The following is a 23,540-nucleotide window of genomic DNA, read 5'->3' on the forward strand; positions in this document are numbered from 1 at the left end:
GTCCCAGCCCTCCCCGTGAGGTGGGCTCTAAACTGAAGGCCAGCCATGTTAGGAAACCCAGGAGTAATTTCTCCTGGTCCAGTAACACAGGAAAGCCTCTGGTTTTACTCTCTGAGAGGTCAGGTGACGTTTTCTGTCCGTATCCCTCAGGAAGCAACGCTAGAGACACAGTTTCTCTGCTTCCTGCTGTCTTCTCCAGCCACAGGAACAGCCGATTCCCACTTGGCGGCCCCAAAACACGTCACGGGTGCTGCACATCCTCTCCCTGCTCTGAGACCGCACACCTCAACGTGGTGGGTCCCCGTGAGGCTGTGAACCCCAAGCAAAGGGCTCTTCCCTGGGCAAGAGACTCTCCTCCTGGATTTAACCTCTCCCCTCCGCAGGGGACCCCACGCGGTGCGAAGGGTCTAGCCTGGAGCCTGCTTGCCAGCGCTAACGTTCGGTGTTTATCCAGGGACTCACATCTTGAAAGGACTGCGCAAACATTCACCGACTAATAATTAACCATCATAAAGTCCTGTAAATACCATTAACCCAGTGACACAAATCCTCCGAGGCGAAGCGAGTTGCCCAAGGCCATGGAGTAAGGCAGCGGCAGGGGCCAACCCGCGCCTCCGAGCTTCTGCCGGCGCGCTCACGCCGAACGCGTGCTGTGTCCGTGGCACGCCGTACCCACCGTCGCCCATCGCCACGGCGTCCGCCTCCCGCCCTCGCTGGCTGTCCGCCTTCGGACGGGGGATGGGTGCCACGCTGGAGCGCGGCCCGCTGGTTTCTCCTCCCCGGGAAAGCGCGGAGGGGGCGAAGGGACGAGGGAGCGCAGGTTTCTCCCTGCTGGCCACCACGCTCTCCGCTGGGACGCAGAGAGAGCCAGGGCCTGGCAACGCCTGCCTAGCGCGGGGCGCCCGATCGCTAGCACCATCCCTCCGTGACGCCTCCATCGGCAAAGACACGGCTGGAACCGACTGCGTTTAATTAACGAAGGGCCCTGCCGGGACGGCGCTGTACTTAGCGTATGCGTGAGTTCAGCCTGACCTTAGACGGTGGACAGGGAAGGACCGAAGCCCGGTGTTAGTCACACTTTCGGCGCCGGGCCATGGCGTTTCCGCCCAGGCGAGAAGAGCAGGAGCCACCCCAGAGCCACGGTCCCAGCCCGCCTGGCGCTGGCGGGCTCCTGCCCCTCGTCTCGGCCTCGCTTCCGCCTCCGGTTAACCGGGGCATGGAAACGGCTGCTCTCCCGCTCTGGGGCAACGCGGAGGTTTCTCCCGGGCCTCCCACGGCGGGAGCCGGGTTGGTGTCTTCTCCTGCATCCTGGGTTGGCCAAAGACCAAGACCTAGGTCTGCTGAGACCCAAGGCTGGGCCAAAGCCCTCCCATAGAAAGGGAGAGAAATAAGGATTTTGAAGTAGAAAACTATCTTCTTTTCAAGTATCTGTCTCTCCTGTAATAGCTAAAGTTGCTACTAATGCAGCATGGCATAAATTCATCTGGAGATAATGGAAAACGCTTTCAACCAAGTATGTTTTTATTGAAAAATAAAGCCTTTAAGGACATTCAGATGGCGGTTGGCAGGAGGAAGGGGAAGAAAACTATTCCTTTGGATGTTTCCCAAGACAGCGACCATTTGCGCTACATTTAAATGCAATATAATAGTTATCGGTAAAAAGTAGAACATTTATTCTTTCAGAAAAAGGGTCCGCACGCCTCCCCCGCGGAGGGGGCCTGGGGACAGCGGCAGGGCCACAAACCCCTTTGATTTCTTCACCCAGAGCCTTTCTGCCCTCGCGGCCGGCGGGCGCTCGGTGCTCCCCGAGCCGCCTTCGCTTGCCGGGCGCGCGGTCTGCGCGGCCCCGCCGTGCCGCGGGGGGACGGGGCCGGGGCCACCAGCCCCCCGGGCTGCCCCGGCGCCCTGCGCGGGGCAAGGAGCCGCTTCTCACCCTCCTTGGCCCCGACTCAGCCGAGCGCTCGGGCACGTGCCGAACTGTAAATATTTGCGATTAAGCACCCTGTTGAACGAGGACCAACGAGCCGTGGTTTGAATGCCGCTCTCCTTCGGCCCCGCAAGCGGTTTTTCCCTCCGCCTTAGAGCTGGTTGAACTTGTAGTATTTTTTTGCTGGCGGTGACAGCGCGTTCTGACAACAAGAATAGTTTGGAGGGGCCAGCTCTGAACTGACAGTATCTTCGCTCTAACGTTTACACGTGAGTGCTTTGTCTGGAGTTAATCAGTCGTGCATTTTTATAGTATTTTCTTTGGTCACATCGTAATGCAAAAATATAATAATTATTATTACATATACAAAAAAATCAACAAACAGGAGGATAGTGAAGGTCTTTGGACTTAAGGTCACGAGAATTTATTGATGTTGATTTTCTAGTCTCTGTACAGAGCAGATTAAACAATTCATTGTTTAACGTGGCAGATGATCCACCTAGGCTTAGGCTGGTTAATGCATTTGCTTAATGTTATGTGCATGTCAAAAATACTCTTCCTCGCCACAAAAGCTCCCTTTGGCACGCTCCGGGCTCGTAGCTCAACTTTGAAAAAAATTGTTTAAAATACCCGAAAACACGTCTCCGCCTCAAAGCTACCCAAACGCCACCGTCGTCGCGCGCAAATCCACGCCGCGAGCCCAAGAGCCTTTCTCGCACCCCCACGTGCGAGGTCCCACGTTCCGGAAACGCGCAGAGAAAGATGAACGTTGTTCTCCGTTGCCCCTTTTTTTCGCGTTTTAATCCTAATCGGCAGGGCTGCAAAGAAAACGAACGCCCCCAAGCAGCGCTGCGGGGCGCTTTGCGGTTTTGCCTCTGGGTGACATCCGTGGCAAACGTGTCCGCGGACCGATTTATCTGCACGGCGAGTTTTTGAGCACGCAGCTAGCAGTGCTTTAACACATAGCCGCTTCCAGTAACTCAGCTAAACTTTGGCAACTAAACCTTAGCAAAATCTTTCATTATCGTCCCCCGATTTCTTAGCAGGTTTAGGTCTGCTCGATTTATTTTTTTTATCTGTAATTTCTATAATGCCATTGGCCTCATAAAAAGGCTTTTAATTGCTGCGAGGCGTGACAAGCGGTTTTCATGACATCCCCGTCTAATTTCCAGAGGATGTTTTTATGCTGACTTTTTCTAAAATGCACATAATTTGCCATATAACCTCCCTCTTGAAATAACTCAGGTTCTGACATTTCTACTTATCGGGGGGTTTTTGTGTGTGTTTTTTTTTTTTTCTGCCCGTACTCTAAGGCAATATCTGCTTTGTTTTCTCCTCTTCGCTGCAAATCTCTTTCTCTCTCTACTTCCTGCATGATTCATCTTTTCATTCAACGCAGCAACCGGAATCGGCCGAGCGGCTCCAAAACCGACGGCTGCCGGTGCCTCGAACGTCGCCGGCGGCAGCCCCAGCTCAGCGCTTGCAGGAGGTGCCCCACCTCGCGGGAAAAATGCCTCTTTTTTTTGGCCACGTCGGAGGAAACGGCCTCCGCGCCGGCGGCCAAGGGTGGGCGGCAGTTCCAGAAAGCAGCTCTCCGCCGCGAACTCGCGTTTGCAGGCGAACATGGTGCCCCGGCTGCCAACAGCGCCCGCTTGGAAACGTCCATCCGGCACGGACCTGCGTGGGAAACGGGACACGGCGGAGACACGGGCAGGGACTGACCAGGTCTCGGCCCCTCTCCTCTCGTCCTCGCAAATCAGTCCAGGAGCTTGGCTTCGCTCCGCTTTGCTTCTCTCCCCAAACTCGTCGGTTGGCTTCGCCAGCCCCCGGTAAAGTTGCGCTCCAGTTTCAGCAGAACTGATACAGGCTTCAGCTAATCTCTCGGCCACAAGGTGAGGCAAGGTTTAAAGGTCGTTCACAGCTGGAGAGCGCGGTAGGTACACCCGCCCGGCGGTAAACGCTGCACGTACCAAGGAGGCTCTGCAGCAAGGTAGCTCAACCTCCAGCAGTCACCTCTCCTTAGGACGATAAAGCGCACAACATCCTCTTGGGCAGCAGAGCGGTAGCCCTGCTCAGGGTCTGGGGCGGGTGACACCCGCAGACGGCAGGGCCAGCAGGCTGATCTGAATCACAGACTCACAGAATGGTTGAGGTTGGAAGGGACCTCTGGGAGATCATCTAGTCCAACCTCCCTGTTCCAGCAGGGACCTCTAGAGCATATTGCCCAGGATCACATCCAGACGGGTTTTGAATATCTCCAGCAAAGGAGACTCCACTACCTCTCTGGGCAACCTGTTCCAGTGCTCAGTCACCCTCACAGTGATAGAAGTTTTTCCTCAGGTTTAGGTGGAACTTCCTGTGGTTCAGTTTCTGCCCGTTGCCTCTTGTCCTGTCGCTGGGCACCACGGAGAAGAGACTGGCCTCATCCTCTTGACACCCCCCCTTCAGATACTTATACACGTTGATGAGATCGCCTCTCAATCTTCTCTTCTCCAGGCTGAACAGGCCCGGCTCCTTCAGCCTTTCTTCAGAGGAGAGATGCTCCAGTCCCCTCATCATCTTGGTAGCCCTCCACTGGACTCTCTCCAGGAGTGCCATGTCTCTCTTGTACTGGGGAGCCCAGAACTGGACACAGTACTCCAGGTGAGGCCTCACCAGGGCTGAGGAGAGGGGCAGGATCATCTCCCTCGACCTGCGGGCAACACTCTGCCTAATGAACCCCAGCATACCATGGACCTTCTTGACCACAAGGGCACATTCCTGCCTCATGCTTAACTTGCTGTCCACCAGCACTCCCAGGTGCTTCTCTGCAGAGCTGCTTTCCAGCAGGTCAACCCCCAGCCTGTACTGCTGCCTGGGGTTATTTGCCTGAGGTGCAGGACCCCACACTTGCCCTTGTGGAACTTCAGGAGGTTCCTCTCCGCCCAGCTCTCCAGCCTGTCCAGGTCCCTCTGAATGGCAGCACAGCCTTCTGCTGTGTCAGACACTCCTCCCAGTGTAGTATCCTCAGCAAACTTGCTGAGGGTGCACTCTGTCCCTTCAACCAGGTCATTGATGAATACATTGAACAAAAGTGGACCCAGGACTGACCCCTGGGGGACACCACTAGCTACAGGCCTCCAACTAGAGTCCGCACCACTGACCACAACCCTCTGAACTCTGCCATCTAGCCAGTTCTCAATCCACCTCACGGTCCACTCATCTAGCCCACACTTCCTGAGTTTACCCACGAGGATGTGATGGGAGACAGCGTCAAAAGCCTCGCTGGTGAAGCGCGTGAGTTGTCCGATGAGAGGTGAGCAGGCTCCGTTACCTTCTTTCCCCCTTGACCCCAGCCAAGTCGGCAAAAGCCAGAGAACTGAGTGCGTCCAAGGTGGTCAGATCAAGGTCCGGGTCAGCCCAGATCCTTCTCCAGCCAAGACGCAGAAGCCAATGCAACGTAGGGACGACAGGAGCAGAGCACTTACGCCACAGTGCCTCTCCAGATGCTCGCTCCGGATGCTCGCTTGGGCTAGGGCAGGCTGTGGTTCCCGAGCCGGAGGGTCCCCGCTCTTCATGGCGTCACCCCTTCCAGGCTCCTTGGCCGTGCTCTCAAGGAGTTCTTCCAGTTACCTTGGCATCAGGGCAATTTTTAAATTCCTGGTTAAAGCATACTTCCAAAAAGGCATCTAGTTTGGATTCAAAGGCCTCGCCTCCTCAAATCATTTAGCAACTGCCCCATTATCCAAACTGGGCCCAAATGGAAAATGAGAGACGCCTGAAGGACCAGCACCCCCAAGACACAGGTGGGTAACTGCATCGCTTTGGCCCAGGCCCCAGCTCTGCTGGCTGGTGTGCTCCCAGCTGCCGCGAACACCTTCTTCCTCCAAAACTGAAATGTGGAGAGGTGGTGCTGAGGCTGGCAGAGGGTCAAGCAGCAGTTTGGTGTCTCGGCAGCAGTTGTCCCCGGTTTCCTCAACGGCCTGAGGAGATTTCTCTGGAATTTCTCCAGCTTCTGCTGAGTGTCAATTGAAACAAAACAAACGCGATGCTGGCAGAAGTTTCCAACGTCTTGGTTTTCCCAGATCCACATCCCTCATGGGACAAAGCGCCTGTAGCCAAGCTCGCTGCTGAAGGCAAGTCCTTGATGGCAGTGGAGAACTGGGCTTGGGATGGGGGGCACCTCGCTGGGTCTGAGGGTCAAGAGGTGGCCGTCACCCTCCCTGCCCCACGTCACCGCAGGCTCCCTGGGACAGGGGACCTTCTGGGGCTTGTTAACACCTCCAGCCAGCTGGGCCTCGGAGACATCCTCTGGGGCGGTGGCAACGTCCTTGATGAGCCTCTAATGACTGAGCTAATTGGAGGAAGGGAGCTGCACAGATGGTCTGAATTTAGCTTTGCGGGTTCTCCAAGCTCACCATGGCCAGAGGGGCAGGGTCTTGCGGGAAAACACGGGGATGAAGGACGGAGCAAACGTGGGGTGGAGGCGCAGAAGGCAGGGAGGGAGCAAGCGGGTTGTCGAGCAGGGAGAGGAAGAGAGATGGGGTCGAAGCTGCCGGCCGGGTGAGAGCGGCGGGGAGAGGCGTCCCCGCGCCGGGAGCAGGACCGTGGCGGCGGCAGGGCCCTAACGAACGCCCCGGGGCCCCGTTACTTTGGGGTCTGAGCCCACGCAGCCCCCCTCCTCGCGACGGGTGGTGGCGGGGGGGGGGTCTCCAGAGCCTGCTGGCAGCCGCTTCGGGGCCGCGGCGTGAGTAACGCTCGGGCGCCCCGGCGCTCGCTTGCATGGGAAAGGCCGTCCTATCGCTTAGGCGTTTTCATTCGCTGGAGAGGGGACGAGGACTTCTTCTCTGGGGACGGTGCAACTTCCATAAGCGAGCCCGTCCCGGGAACGCAGCGCTTCCCAGCGCCTTCGTCGGCCTCCGGCCGCCTCCCCTCGGCGGAGCACCCAGCCCTTTCGCCCTGCAACCGTCCGGCCCCGGGGGCAGGACCAATGCCGCCCCCCGGTTCGAGGGCAAGTTGGCAGTTTGCTGCGCTCGTCGTTCCGTTCCTCGATTCCGGACGAAACGTTCCGGTTTTTTCCCACCTAAGCAAAAATGCAAATCGGAAACCAAGCTGTTTTAATGGCGGCGGGGGGGGGGGGGGGGGTTGAACATTATTTTTGCTTGCATTTAATTAGTAAAACGTGGCAGGAGGGAGTTGGGGAGCGGCGGCGAAGGTGGAGCCAGGGCGGCCTGGCGGAGCCGGGGGCTCTCCGAAGTCGGAGCGGGGACCTGCGAGGGGGGACGGCTGGATTGCCTTTGTTTTGCCTCTCCTCAGCGACAGGACTTCCTTCTTCGGGTTTATCTCCCCTGAAACTTTGATTTCGATTACGTCAGTTCCTCCTGTTATTTATTACCGAATAAAAGAGCCAAACAAACCCGCAACCTGCACAGCTCACTGCCCCGGGAAAGCAATAAGGACGAGACCAGTAAAACATCACCATAGATGCAGCTATCTCATTATCGGCAGGTAATTATCTGCAGGTAACGAGATACCCCCCCCCCCCCCGCCCCGGCGGCGCAGGAGGAGCAGAGCGGGTAGAAATCCCCAGGGGACATGAACCGGCCTCCTGCGGCAGGCCAGCTCCCGGGCTGGGCGCTCCCGGGGACGGCGGGCGACTCGGAGCACCGGCAAAGCGCCGTTTCTTCTCTTTCCTGCCCCGAAAGGTGGCCCCGGGCTGCGGTCGGAGCAGACCCGACCCACCAGCCGAGAGGGACCTTTTTTTTTTTTTTTTTAAATGTTAAAGAATATCCTCTGCAAGTTGCTCCCCAAGGGACTTTGAAACCAAAACGAAGGCGGTTCTGCCGGGGCAGGGAGAACGCCGCCAGGGTCTGCGGCGAGCCGCGGCCTCCCAGCCCCGTCGGCGTCTTGTCTGCGGGAGAAAAACCCATTCTTGCGTTATGAAATAGGTTTGAAATCAATCTTGAAATCAGCAAGACCGAGAGCCGGTCTTGCTCGGCGCCGTGAAGGCGAGAAGATGAAATCCCCGGTCCCGGGGCTTGTGCTTCGCCGCTGGAAGAGAAGCGCCCGTCGCCTTCGCAGCCAGGGTGCTGGGACTCGGAGCTGCAGATACTCTCTGCAGAAATAGGGAGGGGAAAAAAAAAAAAACCCAGATGGCTCTTTTTAAAACTCAATTTAAAATTTGCATGAAAAACGAATGAAATACATTTGAATTTAAATGAGAACCTGGAAGCAGGCAAAAGCTCTGCTAAACCATCGCTCCAAACAGCTCAAGCGAGCACGGTTCGCGCTGGCCGGCGAGCAAAACCCACCTGCCCGGCTCAGCTCCGTGCCGCAAGCCCTGCTTTACCCAGAAAGGCAGCTCGTGTGCTGCTGCCCGCCGGGGCATCGCTCCAAAGCCTCCCGGTTGAGAGGAGAGCCGGCCGCGGGTGCCCCCGGCCCGCTCCTTCCCCTCGGCAGACCCAGCTTTGGGGCCGGACGGCTCCCCAACGTGAGGGAGCCCGCGGGGTCGTGTGAGGGAGCTAAGGAGGTTTCTTCCCTGCTTTTTTCCTTTTCCTGCCCTCTGGCAAGCAGCTCCAATCTCCTCTCTGCCTTGTGAACGCCGAGCCCGCTTCTCGGCTCAGCCAGCACCGACCTGCCTCTTATCGTGTGGATGCAGCAAAAAACCCAGCGTAGCTGGTGCTCGCGGTTCCCTTTTCTCGCCAACGCGCTGGATCCCCTCTTTGGGGCTCGCCCCCGCCCCGGGAACCCAAGAAGTAACCCCAAACCCAGCCGCCGGCGAGGCCAGACGGGGGGGTGACCGACCAATAAGCCCTGCGATGGGCGACGGCTCGGCGGGCGAGGTGCCCATGAAGCTCGGGAGCAGCGTAGGATGCGGCTCGGCTCGTTAGTCCTTGCACGGAGATGTGACTTTAGCTCAACACAAAGGGAGCCGGAGGGTGACCTGTGTTTCAGATAGTCGGTAATTGGCCCAGATGTAGATGTTTCTTCCCTAGTTGATCAAAAGATTGGGAAGGTCTCCCGGAGCTCAGCCAGCCCGGCCCACGTGGGGGAAGCGCGTCCCTGGCTCAGCCCAACGGAGAGCTTGAAACCTCTGCGACTGGTTCATCCCGGCTCCCGCGGGCAACGGTCCTTCCCCGCGGTCTCCGCCGGGTTGGAGAATGGCGCAGAAAGCCCAGCAGCCTCCCGGGACCGCGCTGCGCGGAGGGGGCCGGCGAAGCCCCGCGGGGAGCTTCCTGCCACATCCGGAGAGGAAGAGCCTCCGGGGCCTTGAGAAAAACCCTTTCTCAGGAATCCCACAGCCGGGAGCAGAGATCCCCGGGGCCGGGATTCCCCGGCGAGCTTCCCTTTGCCACCCCGGCCGCGGGGGCAGCCTGGGCGCGCGGGACGAGGCGGTGGGTTTGAGCCTCCTCCACCTCCCTCCCCTTCATCCCCTGCCTCCCGGCTTTTGCCCGGCGGGGAGGGAGGCGGCGGGGTCTGCAAGCGAGGACGAGGGGAGAAAGGCAGGCAGGCAAGGCACAGAAAGTGCCCTGCTCCACGTTTCGCCGCGAGGAGTGGATGATCCGTGGGGCTTGCAGGAGGCTGGGACGCGGCAAGGAGCCTCGGGGCGCCCGCTCCCGCTCGGTGCTCTCCCGCGCCGCCTGCCCTGGGTGCCTGAGCTGGTGCGCCAGCCACCCGGCAAGCGGGAGCCCTCCGGCCGCCCCAGCCTGCCGCTCCCAGCACCCTGTTCCTCCTCTGCGGCACCCTGCGAACGGGCGCCACGACCTGCGCCGTCCTCCCCGGCGGCCCCCAGCGCCGGGCTCGGCCCCTTCTCGCCCCCCCCCCCCGCAGCCAACCGCCTCCTGCCGCTCCTGGCTTTTAATCCCCGGGTTTGACCCCAGTAGCACCCACAGGTCAGCGCAGCCTGGCTTTAGCACCTCTCGTTAACCCTTCGTCGGCTGGCAGGGCGCTTGGCTATTCCTGCATCCGAGCCGCACTAACTTGGGGTGGAAGGAGCTCCTGGGACACTGAAGCCAAAGAAAATAGGCTCCATGTTTTTCCAGGGCAAAATTTAAGCTTTTGGGCAGCTGGCCGTGACCGTGTGGCTGTGATGGCCGTTTGCTTGCTGGAGCCTGCTGGGAGCGGGGCTCCCTCTCCTGCCGGCACCCCGGGGGGACGACGCTGCCCAGGCCCGTGCTGCGTTCCCCTTCCCGCGCCGGGTCCCCAGGCCGTGCAGGGCTCTGGAGCGGTGACCGCCAGCAAAGCCAACGTTTCCCGGGATAGCCCTCCTTGCAGGAGCGTTTGTGGCGGTCAGACGGGGCGAAGCCCCCTGCTCCTGCCCAGTCTCTCCCGGCCGGGGCAGAACGAAGCCACCTGAAAGTGCCGGGATTTTTCCTCCTTCCCTCCCCTCTGCGGCCAAGGCGCAAGTGGCTGCGGCAGCCTCCTCCGCATCAGCACCTCCACGGGATGGGCAGAGGCATTCCCAGAGCCCAGCTGAGCTTGGCAGGAGGACGCCCAAAATCCTCTCTCAGGAGGAACGGGAGGCGAATTGAGATTTGCACAGGAATTCCTGGGTCCCTCCAAAGTTTGCCCGTTCCCTGCTGCTTTCCCTGCAAACCCAGGATCCCCGAGGGACGGTGCCCACGGGACCCGCACGCGGGTCGGCAGTGGCCGCAGCCCGCGGCTCGGGGAAGGCGAGCTCAAGAGGCAGTAGGAAAAGCGTCAAAACAGGCTGCAAGCCGTCCTGGGAGAGCTCCTCCCGAGGAGCCCGGTAGCCGTCTCCCGGCGAGCGAGGAACCGGCAGGCTGGGGCCGCGGGATTGCGCTGCCGGCTGCTAATGAGCACCATGATGTAACTCCGGGTAAGGCTTGCAAGAGATCAGCCTGCGAAAGTTGCAGCTTCTTTGTCAGGTTTGCTTACCTCCTTTTTCTTTTTTCTGGTTGAGGTTGCCCGGTTTGGACCTTCCTCCCCCTTCGCGTGGCCGCACCGTGCACGTCTGGTTTATTCCAGGAGAGAAGCTGTGGACCCTCTGGCATTTTCCGTGCTCTCGGGAGCAACGGGGGGGTTGCGTTTCTTGCCAAAGTTGTGGTTTGGCTGCCTGTGGCCACAAATGAACCTGATGTGCTGAAGAACGAGGCAACTCTGACTTACAGGGCCTATGGGCTTTATTGCTGCCAAAGGAGCTGTGGAAGGAAGGGTGGGTGGACCATGGGACTGGCCTCTCTTTAGGGCGGAAAAAGCTGAACACCTCCCCTTTACCTGACCTGAACCCCGAGGCAATGCTGAGAGCGGTGGAAAACTTTGCCGATTTTTGGCATGTTTAGAGAGGAGGCAGGTGCCGAAGGCCTGGGTCAGGTGCCAGCCTGCCTGGACTTGCTGGGGAGAAAAGAGCAGGGGGAGGTAGATGCAAGGGGGGATTTATGTCTATCGTTGGGTCTGAAACAGGGATGGGAGAGGAGAGCAGCATGGGGAGAGCAGCAGTGAGACTAGAGCAATTTTGGCTGCCTGATCCTTGCAGCTGGTCACCAGGTCCCAGTCCTCTTCTCCCCCAAACCTGTCCTAGAGGAAACACTCCAGCGTCCTGATTTTCTGACCCAAGGGGGGTGTATGTAGGGGCCTTGGGGGGGGTCAAACTATTTTAAAGCCCTCAGTGACTGGCAATTTGAGGCCCCCTCTGTGGGTGCAGAGCCTTGGAGCTGCTGGGTCCATGCTGGAGGTGGGGGTGGGCACCAGGGGCAGCTCCGGTAGCCCAGCTCTGCAAAGTCGGCCTTGTCCCGAGTGATGCTTGAGCCATATTTGTGCGTATATGTGTGTGGCTTCCACCTACACGCGGCAACACAGTCCTTGTGCCAGGAAAAGAGCGGCAGCAGATGACTCGCACTGGCCCGACTGCAGCTGGCACAATTTCTATCCAGGTAGTCGGACCAGGGAGAGAGGAAGGAATTTTAGGGAACAGGAAATCTTCCTCAATTCAGCATGTGACCTGTGAGCGAGAAAACAACTCTCACCAAAAATGGACACTTCTCTGTCCCAGGTGCAGACCCCTGCCCTGTGCAAGGGGAAATGGGTGGGAGACACCTGGGAGGATGGTGGACAGCCACCGCCTCCACCTAGGGCTGGTGTTATCGCTCAACAGGGCTTCAGGAGACGGCAATGTTTGGGTCACAAGGCACCGTGGTGCTGTGCAAGTGGGGAGGAAGAGGAGGGAGAGGGCTGCAGAAGGAGACGCAGCCCCAGGATGGGAGATTCCTTTTTCTTGCAAGACTGACCCATCCTGGATGCAGCCCAAGGTGAACTGGAGAGCCATGAGACAGGAGGGTCAAAGCAAGCAGTACGAGAGTAGGAGTTAATCTGGCAGAATATGTCCTCTGGGGCCCCACCGAGAGCTTGGGCATTATGCTCCTGAGCCCAGACACCTCTCCAGGATTGCTTCTGGCCATCCCAGGCCTGCCCTGTTTCCACCTTCTGATCTGCCCGTGTCCATCTGCTCCTGCCCTTTCCCACCATTTGTGGGATCCTGTAGTGAACAGGCCCAGGGAACTGATCCAACTGAAAGATCAGCTGGGAAGAGAGGGGGGAAAAAAAGAGGTGACTGATTTCCCCCCAGATTAGCTCCACGAACCAGCTGCTGGGGTGGCCTCTGCTAGTGTCAGAGCAAGGAGAGAAGCTGGGACTGTGCAGCCGGGCTGGGGGGTGAAGGGGGAACTGTGCAAGCCCTGAGTTGCATCAGCTCATGCTGCTGATGGGCCTGGTTGGTTTTTATTTGAATAAAAGAAGAAACGCATGCATATATGTTCACGTCTTTCTAGCCCTGCGGTTTTCAAAACAAAGCAAAAAGCTTGAAACTATGACCTGGATGTGACCTGACACGTGCTTCAGTCTGCAGGCAGCACCACAGACCCGTGAAGTGGGACTCATTTGTTCGTCTTAGCTTTGAAAACCGTTCCAGCAGGAAACATTGAAAAGGCAGAGTTATTTCTGTACCATGGGGGCAGAACTACGTATACCTAAGGCCCAGGAGCGCTCGATTTCTGCGACGTCTGTGGCGCTCTTTAACCCAAAGTCAGAGGACAAGCTTTGTGTATTCGGCTGATATGCCTCTCTGCAGCTGCAGGGCTTTGCGGTAAGTTCAGGCATATTCTGCCTTTCTGCCTGCAGAAATTGCTGTGCCAGAAGAGCCTGGAAACCTCTCTTACCTTCAAAGTCTTCTGAAAGCCTTGCTGGCTCAGGACTGCCTCCATGCCTGCTCAGGAGGTTGCTCCTGAGCCCTCTAAGACTGTCTAGGAGACTGGCTTCTCCTTTTCCGAGGGGAATCCTCAGCAAGGGGGAAAAGACAATGAAACAGATGAAAATTGGCTAGAGGAGGGGAGGCGCCACCCTACCGAATCTGCAGAGCCAGGTGGTACCTGCCAAGCACGGGTGCTGCCAGCTATGCTGCGTCACGGGCCGGAGGCCTCCTGAAAGCTCCTGCTTTGCTGGGCCGGGATCCAAAGTCTGCCGAAGGCAGGTTTTCCGGGAACCTCAAAGACTGGGGTGGAAGAGTCAGGAGTGCAGCAGCTGATGGGACGCTGGGCTGAGACGGTGGCCACTCGGTGCCCGGGGCCCAGAAGTTTTGCTGCCCTAGCAGGGACGTCTCTTCCTGGGGAGATGATCTCTTCTTGTGTAGCTCTAGGCAGTTGTGCTGGAGCTGCTGGGCTGTGATGTGTTTTCTTACGACATGCCTTCTGTACACATTGTAGTCTGGGCTCCATCTAATTTCCCATGCCAATATAGGGAAATTGCCTCCAAATTCTCCTTGGGGGCAACATCTCTGCATCCTGCCCGTGGCTGATGCTGAGTGCGGAGGGGGATGCTGAGCCCTCTCTCTCGGCTGGGCTCTGGCCAGTTTGCTCCGTTCCCCCTATATTGCGGAGCAAATCGTGAGCATCGCTGCTCCTGCATGACAGAGTGGGACGTGGCGCTGGCAGTAACAACACCAGACCTAGTGGGAAATGGCTGCTTTCCCCTCCAGGTGGGACGTTTTCAAGGAGCTCCATGCAGGAGCCAAGAGGAGATGTCATGGGAGACTGTAACTGGAGCTACACGTTTTTCATCTCCTGGGTGGTTTGGCTCTAGGCCTCACCAGCGGCACAGATTCTTGCAGTTCCCAAACCTAATGCTATGAAACGATTACAAAAAAACACCAGAAGAGTTAGTGAGACCATCACCTTTATCTGCTGGGGTGGATCAAGGATTGTCTCCTCCAGCCTGCAGAAATGTAGCTTAATTGCTGAGGTGGGAACAGGAAGAGGAGACTTTTCTGTTTACTCACATAGTTTTAAGGTGAATAACACATATATATCCTGGCTCTGGCTTGACTTCAGTGGGGCTGTTCACAGAGTGAGATAGATGTTCTTTTTTCTTCTCATACATCCTAGTAGTGGTTGAAACGGGCTCTGTAAACCACAGGGACGCTTGCAGCTGCTCCGGTATAGCAGGGAGTAGCAGCCAGGCTGGTCCTTCTCAAATCCTACTTCAGTTCCCAAGATAAACCCACCTTCTCCAAATCACTCTTTTTGTCATTCAAAAGATGCTGAGCACCCTTACACTGCTGCTTCTGCAACCCCTGGAGACCAGGTGAGTCTTCAAACCCTTTCCCATGCCAAAAAGCTGGCCTCTCTTTAAGCAAACACCCATAACTTCTGCCTGTCAGGCAATGGATCTTCACGCTAAACAAACACCAAGCCCTTGGGTTGACAGGACGTCAGTATTACTCACATGCAGCCTGATCCGCCGAGCTGTGTTTGAATGACTTATCTTATCTCCCCACCGTGTAATTATGCTACATCACCCTGAGTGTCTGCAGCATGTGACCGGCTCCCGGTGCTGGGGCCGCCTGATGGAGTGCTCTGTGTTGTGCTGGACTCCCAGATATTACATGTGACCCTGCACTGCTGTGCTCGGATGCCACTAGATAGATGAGTGGAGGGAAGGACAGATAGAGGAGTCAGTAGATGGGCAGATGAAGCCTGTGGATTGAAGGACACCTGGCTTTTAATCCCCTCTGTCTGCCTCTTCCCTCTGGGAGCAGGGCTTGGAAAGGGACCATCTAAGGTTGGGAGCAAGTGGCCACAAAGCCTTCCTCGTGGCCCTGGGGGCCTACTGGGTGCAGGGGCAATTTGTCTTTCCTCCTCTCCCCCCGCCTTCACTTTGACAGACAACAGCTTGCTTTGATGCCCTCGTGAGAAAGATTTTCCACTGATAACCGATCTCTGTGGTTGTTCCTGTGACTGACTTCTACTGAGTCACTCCACCCGCAGAGATGAACTCCTGGAGGTTTCTGTTCTCTCCCAGCCACCTTGGGAAGCAGGAAATAATCCCTTGCTGGCCTCCACTGGCAGCAAATAACCCTCCCCTGCTCCCAACCCAGCTTGGGGCACAGCCTGGTGTGCTGGTGAGCCAGAGCCAGGGCTTAGCCTGCCTGAGACCAGTTGGACCCTGGGGACTAGCTGCTGCTCAGTGCCTCGACTCAGCAGCATGTGGGGCATGCAGATAAGCTGGGTGAGCCTCTACGTCCGTCTCCCTCAGTATCTGTCTCCTGACCATAGGCAGCAGCAGCTGGCCAGTGCTAGAGAAGGAAACTGGAACTGATTTAGCTTCAGCTTAGCATAAGTCTGACTCCTGCTTAGCACTGGTATCCAAAGTAGATGAAGCCCTGCAGGCCTCAAGGCCAAACTGTCAATGAACTCGAGAAACATTGCTGATGATGCAACCGCAAAACCAATTAAAACCAGCTAATGAGGATACAAAACAGGATGCAGGAGACAAGATGGGATGCACCTGGGTTGTGGTTGACCTTCGAGTAAGATAAGGGACTATGGAAGACGAGGACATGGCAACCAGCCTGGGATGAAGGCCAAGACCAATCAGGAGGAGAGAGACCACCGACTCAGTAAAGAAGATTGGAGGAGACCTTCACTGGCAGGCGGGGAAATAAGACTGTAAAGGGTATAATTATCACCCCAGAATCCCTTTGTTTGGGATCCCTTCCTGGAGGCACCCAGCTTGAGCTGTTACTTTGCTGTACTGCCAATCAATCAATCAATCAACCAACCAACCAACCAACCAACCAACCAACAAATAAATAATTCTGCTGCTACACCTTTGTGAGACTCTGCTCCTTGGAAACCTAGGGGCGAACTATTTCCATAACAGCCAGAGGGAAATGTAAGATCTTGGTGACCCCCCAGCTCCTTCCTCAACAAAACCCCGCAGCCGCCGGCAGTCTGGGGACAGAGACTTTCTGAGCAGGGGGTGCTCTTTGGGCTCTTGGTGGTTTTTCTCTCCCAGGCCCTCTTTCTAAACCAGTGTCAGCTTTTAGCATTGCGGTGCCCTACAGCAAAGAGCTCCACGGTTTAATTGCACGGAGAAGCATCTCCTTTGCTTTGCTTTGAACCTGCCATCAGCTGGATACATCTGATGCCCCTAGACCTTACATAATGAGGCAGTGAGTAATCACTGCCTTATTTATCTTCTCTGGACTTGGTGTGATATTACAGACCTCGGTCATATCCACCTTGCTGTCTCTTTTCCACCCTCTTTCATCACACTTTGCGCAGGAGGGAAAGGGCTGAGCTCGGCCTGACAAGCCCTGCGTTTCCGTCCTGCCCGTGCCTCCGATCCCTGCTTGGGCTCGGGGCGCTCGCGCCTTCGCCCCGGACTTCGGGGGCTTCCCCGCAAGGACAGCAGCAGCCCCGGCGGTCCCCGGCAGCTCTGCCCCGGCGCTCGCCGCGGGAAGGCCAGCTTGCCTGGGAACGCTGCGAGGGGGACGGATAGTGCCTGGTTTTGGAAGCCTCCCTTGTTTGCCAGAGCCGTGCATGGAGGAGCGGAGCGATCGGCGGGGCGGAGGAGATTTGTCTGGGAACATCTTGTTCTCTCCAAGTGCTGGCAACGGGACATTCGGATGGCTCCTTTATTGCCATACCGATGAGGTAAGCTGGATTAGCACTGGGAGATTAGCAAACGCGTCTCGACCCTCCTGCCTGGACTGGGGCTGGATTGCAGCAGGCCCAAGAGTGGCTCCTGCTAGCGCCGCGGGCCGTGCACATGTAATTACTGCCACAGCGGGCTGGAATGCCTTATTGCCCTCGTAAAAAGCTCGTTTGAATCCTTGAGCTAATGCGTACTAAACCATGCAATTACAGTCTCATAAACAGACCGTTTGCCATCTCCCTCCGACAACCGCATCCCCCTCTGCATCCCAGCATCTTTTATCGTCGGCCCTCACCAAGGCCTTTGGTGGGGCTTGGCTGCAGCAAAAAGGGCTAGGTTTTTTTCTTCTCCTTCCAAAGACAGCCGTTAAGCCCATTCAGTCTGCAGCAAAAAAAAAAAAAAAAAAAAAGCAAGTCATTTTTTTTCCCCCCTCTCATCTTTCCATGCACCAAAACGATGGGCACAGGGAGCTGTCGGAGCAGGAGCGTTCCCCGCTCGGGGTTTTGGCACCGCTGCCACACAGCGACATGCAGCTGCTGCTTTCTGGCGCGTCCCATATATAGCGGGGCCGGCTGAGCGGGGAGCCGGCTCCCGGGAGCCCGCAGCCCACGCGAAGCAAAGCGCCGGCGCCTGCCAAGCGGCCGAGGGGGCGTTTGCACGAGGGGGGCCGGGCTGCTGCCGGAGCTGCCTGAGCCTGGCGGGGGGGAGTGCGGGAGAACATGGAGAAGGAAGGGGGGGACCCTCCTGCAGTGAGCCCCAGAGAGACGACTCGCTCGGGACAGACTGCTTGCTCTGGATGAAAACGGAGAGAGACGTTTCTTTTCCCACGCGGTATTCTCCACCCAAGCTTCACCCATAATTGCTCCTGGCCATGGTGGGAACCGTCCTCGGGAGTAGTCCCGGGGGCAAGGAGCCGGCCTGTTGCAGGGCAGCGAGGTGAGACGGCACTTCAGGTCAAAAAGTGAAGGCTCCCGTCACTGGCTGCGCTGCCAAGAGGAACATTAGCTGAACCTGAAGCAGTTCCTTGACTTGAGACCCAGCCAGGCTGCATTGGCCAAGCGTCTTTCTTCCCTTCCAGGCTCTTTCCATGCTTTGGTGTATTTCCATGGTGCAAAGCCGCATGGAAAATTACTGCATTGCTTTTGCACCAGATCCTCTCCCTGGCGCAGTTAAGGTAACAGTGTGTGTTGAACCGTCGAACTCCTTGCCACAGAATGCCAAAACGTCACGGGTGTTCAAGAAGCAGTTAGAGAAATTAGGGAAAGAGATTGAAACGTATTATAATCAAAGATGTCAATCCTTGCTTAGAAGCTCTTCTCTGGAGGCCGGGTGAGTAGTTGGGAGGAGTTTTGCTCTATGCTTTTCCTGCTTCTGAGTAGCTGGTCCTTTGATCTAACCGCTGTGGACATCCCCATGTTCTTATTTGTCTTTGGTTGCCTGCCACAGCCCCGGATGGACAGCCCTGAGCAGCCCTCCCCGCTGTTCGCCTTAGATGGGGGAGCCTAAGGCCTCCCCCAAAAGGCCAACGGGCCTTGAAACCAACGGGTGAGCTGAAGAACAGCAACGCTGTGATTTGCCCAGGACGGTGCAGGGCGCAAACGGGTGTCCCAGGAGCGGCCAGGGCTGTGTGTGACCCCGTTGCCCCAGGACTGTCCCCGTCCCACGGGGCACGTCTCTCTCCTACACCGCACATGGCGCTCGGGCTGTCAGGAGCCGTGGGCTAAAGCCCTGAGCCCAGGGCTCCTGTCCCTGAAAGCGGCTTTGCCCAGCTGCCCCGCTCCGCGGGAGCCTGCCCTGCTCTGCCCAGCCCGGCGGCCGCGGCACGCACCGAGGACACCTCTCATGTGCCGACTGGCCACCAAAGGGACCGCCGGGAACGGAGGCTGGCAAGCCCCAGGAACACCACGTGGTGAACCCTTGTCCTCTGCTAAGCTGGCACGGGCATACTGATGGGTGGCGCTCGGTGCCAGAGCGAGCCGGGCTCGATAACACCGGTGGAAATGTGTCACCAGGGCCCAGGCGTGCATCCAGCAGGGCGGGAGCGGCCGTACGCGTTCCTGCCCTGCGCTCGAGGTCACTCACGGGAGAGGAGACCACAAGGTTTAGGGGCCTTTGCAGCATAACGGGAGATGGGAAGGGAGGCAGCAAAGTCGCAGCAAGAGGGAAACAGCGCGGCGCAGAGGTGGAGACAGGCATGGATAGTCCTTGTGCTGCCTCAAGGATGCCATCGGGGCTTTTTCTGGGGGTGAAACTGGACCTCGCTGGGCTCTGCTGCCTCCCCAGCCCTCCAGACCCCAGCCATGGCCTGGCAGGGTGGTTTGGCCAGGATTTTGTGGAGGGGCGGGATGGGAGACGTACGAAAGGCCCACTTTCCTACGTAGGAAAGGCCCAGAGAGACGTGCCCCGTGGGACGGGGACAGTCCTGGGGCAATGGGGTATGTCACAGCCCACTGGAACAGGAGTTTTACAGCACGACCGCCACGGGGCGCATTGCAAGAGCAGCGAGGGGGTGCAGGACCTGCTGGGATAGTGCAGCACCATCAAAGCACAAAAGAGGCAGATGGACCTAGATAAACCAAGCTAAACAACGTGCACCTACTCCGGCAGTGCAACATCCCAACCAAGAACCTTGCAAACAGCAACGGTAGGGAAATACTTCAAACCCGAGGAACAAACAACCCATCAAGTTTCAACCTGCGATCTCTAGTTTTGCAACAGGCCTTCAAAGCGAGCAAATGGCTGGTATTGCTACAGGAAAGGAGATCTATGTACCGGAAAAAAGAAAATACCCCCCACGCAAGAAAGAAGACAGAGTTCCCCGCAAGGCAAGAAAGCAACATAGGCAAAGCAATCAAAACGATAGGTATCTCATGGTTGCGTTGAATTGGGTGGAATGATCCCAAAGTATACGGGCCAGATTGCACACCGATATAAAAGAGCACAGCTGAAACATCTGGCAGAAGGACGCCTGGATGATTGCAGGAGTACTGAGCAACGCGCGACGATCTCTCTGCTAATCAGCGCAGGAGTTACAGACGATAAGGACAGCCAAAGCGCCTTTCCTCCGGGAACACGCTACAGAAAACTGCAATCTTTCTGTCACACAGAAACAAGGAAATTCCTGATTTCCAAATGCAAACAAGCGAGCCCGGCACCAGCCTCCTGCTCGGCGGCAGGGCCAGCGCGGCTGCAGCCCGGGAGAAGGCACGCCACCAGCTTCGGGGGACCTTGCCTCCCCTCCCCTGCTGCGGGCGCAGCTTCCCGGCGAGCCGGGTAAATCCCCCTGCGTGGGCACCGCGGGACCTGGCCGCCGCAGCGGCTGCAGGACTCGCGCCCGGTTCCTTTGATGCTCTCTGACGCTTCTCTGGAGGAAACCCTGTGGGTGCTTTGCTCATTAGAAGGTGCAGCAGGGAAGGTGTGGGTGAGCTCTAATGGTCTGCGGCACGCCAGGGGAAAACGTACCTGTGTGATCTAGGAACTTCCCCCCCCACCCCACGCCCAGTGAGCTGGGGACTCCCGAGCGTCCCTCTGCGCCTGCAGGAGTGGGAGCAGACCAAACGCCCCGTTTGCCTGGCTGCGAATGCCGTTTGGTCCCTTTGTCAGGCCTGACCGCAGGGTTTGGCCGAGGGGAGCTCGCTTGACCTGGTTTCTGTGCCGTGGCGCTTCGGTGCATGACAAAGAGCAGCTGAGCCAGGACCGGGGTTAAAGTAGGAGCATGCTCTAATTACACTGCGGTCACAGGAAAATCCCCTTGACTTTGATAGAAGATGCATGTGGCCATTACACAGCTCGGCGGGCCGGGCCTGGCAACCGCAGGGGAGTCTGCCGCAACGTGCTCTCGCCCGGACGCCGGGCAGTGGCACAGCCTTGATTTTACGCCGACGTTTCTCTGGCCCTGCAGCCTGGCTGCCAGAGAAATGGGTCAGGGCGGAGGGCAGGATGCTGCCCAGGCAAAGCTTCCTGAGAAGAGTAAAGACAAACAAAGCAACTTAGCAACAAACTGAAAATCAGCTCTGGCTGGTCCTCTAAAACCAAGAATACCTGGAAAACACTGTTTTCGTCTCATGCCTTTTCAACCAAAGCGAAGCAAGGGGATTGAAGGTCCAGGTGGAGTCAATCATGTAAACCAGGAGGAGGTTGTGATCCTTTCCCTGGGAGCGCAGGGTGGGAAACTCAAACCCTTTTGCTACCTGAGAGGTTTCCCTGTGGGAGAGCTTCCACCCCCGCCCGGCTGCAGGAACTGCGGGGATGGGGTCATCCCTGGAGATGCTGATAAAGCACTATCAGATTACTCAGATTCACAGTTCCCTTCTCCGTGGGTGTCCGTGTTGCCCACAGGCATGTGTCACCCTCTCTCCACACCTCGGTTCATACTTCACCGCTTTATAAAAGTGAGACCTGTGGTGTCCCACAGCCCAGGTGACAGTCCTAACTGCTGGGTGACTCTGTGATGAGCAGAGCGCTCCCCTCAGCTCCTCGCTCTGGGACTCCAGCCTTCCTAGCATTCTTCTGAAATGACACATTTTGCTATAATTTGTGGATAGTTTCTGGTCAACTGAGACAACATGTTTCTTCCCCCAGCACTCGCAGCCCTGCCGTGCCACCCTCAAAGAGCGCAGCACATGAGCGAGTGGCCAAGCAGAGAGGTGCTGGGTCCTGGCCAGGCAAGGAGCATGGGGCAGCAAGGCCAAGGGCCCAGGACAAGTCACCTCTCCTTGAGGCTCTTGGTGGTGCAAGGGGTACAACGGCCCAAAAAGCTGAGCAAAGAAACCTCCTTTCTCAGACCCAGCTGGCTGCTGCTGTGCGTTAGCTCTCCTGGCCATGGAAAGCCTACCGGCACATCCTCTGAGGTGGGGTGGGATGCGAGCTCCCCAGCCAGCACCAGCCTGGCAGCTTGCACTTCCAACTAGGAAGGGCAAGCCCAGGTGTTTGATGCCCATAAAAAGAAAACATCTGTTTGGCAAACATAGAAATCCCATTAATCACCTCTAAATCCCCTCCTTCCCACGCAGCAATTTTCAGTGCCTGGAAGGGAAAAAATAAATGAGTGAAGTTCTTGGCTCTGCCGGCCATGACATTTCTGGATTCAGGCCCAAAAGCTTGGGCTGCTGGACATTCTCCAGCCTGGTACATGAGTGGAGTTCTTGTTAGCCAACTGCTTTGAAATTCAAGATCTTTCGCTCCATCCCTCTATCCGTTCCCTGTGTCTCCTGGGAACTTGGCCTGTGCAAGCCAGGAACTGAACCAAATCCCTACCGCGCCCCAGCCTGGCAGGGCAGTAACCAGGCCAGAGCTCCGTTGCAGGAGCTCAGAAATGCTATGAACCGCGCTGGCAGCGGTGCGGGGGGAGCTGGACAATCCGAAGTAAGACGGCCGTCTGCGGAGGACGTCGAAGCTGGACCCAGGAGCCTCCTCCATCTCACAGGTCCATCCTTGGGGGCAGCTCCTGGGCAGAGGGTGAGGGATGGCTGCTCTGGGTTTAGGTCTCGAGTGGGTCTCTGGTCTTTCTTCCACCACTTTACGGGTCGTGGAAATGAGCCTCAAGCCAGGCCTGTTCAAAGGAGGAGGCTTAACCCCAGGCTGAGCCCTCCCTCTTGCACCTCTGCTGGCCGGGTCATCCCCCTCCCTCTGGGTTCCCGCGCCTGGATCAGCCCTTCCCACCTCCGGCCTCGGCCAAGCGTCTTCCCCCGGGGCTGGGACTCCCCGGCCCCCGCGGGCAGCCGGCCTTGCTGCCACCGAGGGCCAGGGACTTCCCGGGCTGGCGCTGCTAGGGCAGCCCTGGCCGGGTGGCAGCCGGCCCGCGGCGGGTGAGTCAGAGCCGGCTGCTGGCGCTTGGCAGCCTTTGAAAGGGCCGCGCGTCCGAGCGGCGAGGCTTGGCGGAGCCGGTTAACCAGGCTGCCCCGGTGACGCCCGGCGATGCCCGCACCACGGCCGAGGCCTGGGAGCTCCCTGCTGCTGCCGGGAAGGGCAGCTCGGGAGGCCGGGCAGGAGGCAGGGCGGCCGCCGGGCGGGAGCCGCATCCTCCTTCTTCTCTTGCTTCCTCTCCTGCTTCGCCTCTGCTCCTTTAGTGCAGCTCCGCAGCTGGAAACGCAGGGAGCATCCGGCGGACGTGCGCGAGGGCTGCAAGCAGCACCTCGCGGAGGCGGGCTGGCGAGGCGCTCTGCGACGGCCGGGGACGCCTCCTGGCTGGAGGTTTCGGCTGTTTGAGACCCAGGGAAGGGCCTATACAGATCCTTCTGCCTCCAAAGCACCCTCAGCACTGCACGAGCCTCCCCCACCCTTTGGCAACGCGGGCTGCCGCTTTACGGGATGCAAGCCAGCCCTCAGGGATGAGCAGAGAATTCCCGCTCGCAGGTTGCAATGCAGGTATGGATCCAGCCGGGCTCTGCCCATTCAACTGCTAAGCAGTTTTAAAATGCTCCTGTTAAAAAAATCACCAAAGAGCGTTTCTCACATGATAAGTTAAGTCAGCCCTGGAGCAGCGCGAGGGATGTGATTGCACCTGTAAAGGCTGCAGTCTGCCCATGGAGGAGGTGGTGTTCCCACTGTCAAGATGAGATCCACATGTTAAAGGTGGCTGAGAACCTCTGATCTCTTTAATTGCCTCCCATAGTTATTTACTCACTTTCTCCGCCATTGCGAATCACCTGCAGTTACAGATTTCCTTTGATTTGCATTGCAGTTC

The 23,540-nt window shown here is 57.7% G+C and overlaps 1 long non-coding RNA gene across 1 annotated transcript; it reads left to right on the forward strand.

The window, feature by feature from the left end:
* The first annotated feature begins 7,182 nt into the window (after positions 1-7,182).
* On the forward strand, positions 7,183-17,106 carry LOC138068911 (uncharacterized). The gene is made up of 3 exons (XR_011143769.1): positions 7,183-13,007; positions 14,454-14,500; positions 15,081-17,106. It is a non-coding gene; the product is annotated as an uncharacterized lncRNA (long non-coding RNA).
* Positions 17,107-23,540: the final 6,434 nt, after the last annotated feature.

This window comes from Struthio camelus, chromosome 12 (assembly GCF_040807025.1).
Source record: "Struthio camelus isolate bStrCam1 chromosome 12, bStrCam1.hap1, whole genome shotgun sequence".
Lineage (NCBI taxonomy): Eukaryota > Metazoa > Chordata > Aves > Struthioniformes > Struthionidae > Struthio > Struthio camelus.